A 1,179-nucleotide genomic window follows, 5' to 3' on the forward strand; every position below is an offset into this window, starting at 1 on the left:
ACTGGAGAGAGGTGATAGTGAGGGGGTACAAGGAGATGGGGGTGATGAGGGGGGATGTAGGGAGGGTAACTGGAGAGGGGTGATAGTGAAGGGGTACAAGGATGAGGGGTGATAGTGGGGTGATGTAGGGAGGGGGTGATAGTTAGGGGTACAAGGAGATAGGGGTGATAGTGTGGGGGGATGTAGGGGAGGGGTGATAGTGGGAGGACGTAGGGAGGGTAGCTTGATAAGGAAGGTGTGGGGCAGTAAACACGGTGCCGGGGTGGGGGTATAGGGGCGGCATGGAGAGTGAAGAGTTAAGAGGTCCGAGATATGAGAGACTAATTGTCCACCAGACGGGAGATGGAGGAAAGGATGGGCAGATGATACTGACATACATGAACAAGTGAACATCGCACATACACACGTCTATATACAAACATCACACATACACACGTCTATATACACACAAACATCGCACATACACACGTCTATATACACACAAACATCGCACATACACACGTCTATATACACACAAACATCGCACATACACACGTCTATAAACACACAAACATCGCACATACACACGTCTATAAACACACAAACATCGCACATACACACGTCTATAAACACACAAACATCTCAGAGCTACATAAAAGTGACCCACTGTATGCTAACCTTTGTTATACAAGGAGTCAGTGTGAGATTAATTAGCCATCCACAGCTGGGTCGACTGGAGGATGCCCCGGGCGTGAACTAATGACCCTAAAAAAAAAAATATGGAGGCGAGCGATGTATCCACTTGGCCACCGCCCCCACTGGTACTTCTCTTCTGATGCAACAGCTGTACGATGGTCGAGTTGTTGTAGCACTTGTCATTTGCTCTGTCTCCTCCTTATTCTCTTCTTCCTCCTCATCTTCTTTGTCATTCTCTTTCTTCATTCTCTTCTTTATCTTCTTCCTCCTCTTTCTCTTCTTCCTCCTCTTTCTCTCTTCTTCTTCCTCTCTCTTCTTCCTCCTCTTTCTCTTCTTCCTCCTTTTTCTCTTCCTCCTATTCTCTTCTTCCACCTCTTTCTCTTCTTTCTCCTCTTTTTCTCCTCCTTCCTCTTCCTCCTCTTACCCCCACACCTGGACGTGTTTTTCCTCCTCTTGGTCTTATCCCTCGTAGCGTCCACCAGCAGCAGGAGGTGATGGCAGGGA

This window comes from Homarus americanus, unplaced genomic scaffold (assembly GCF_018991925.1).
Source record: "Homarus americanus isolate GMGI-L3 unplaced genomic scaffold, GMGI_Hamer_2.0 scaffold36734, whole genome shotgun sequence".
Taxonomy (NCBI): domain Eukaryota; kingdom Metazoa; phylum Arthropoda; class Malacostraca; order Decapoda; family Nephropidae; genus Homarus; species Homarus americanus.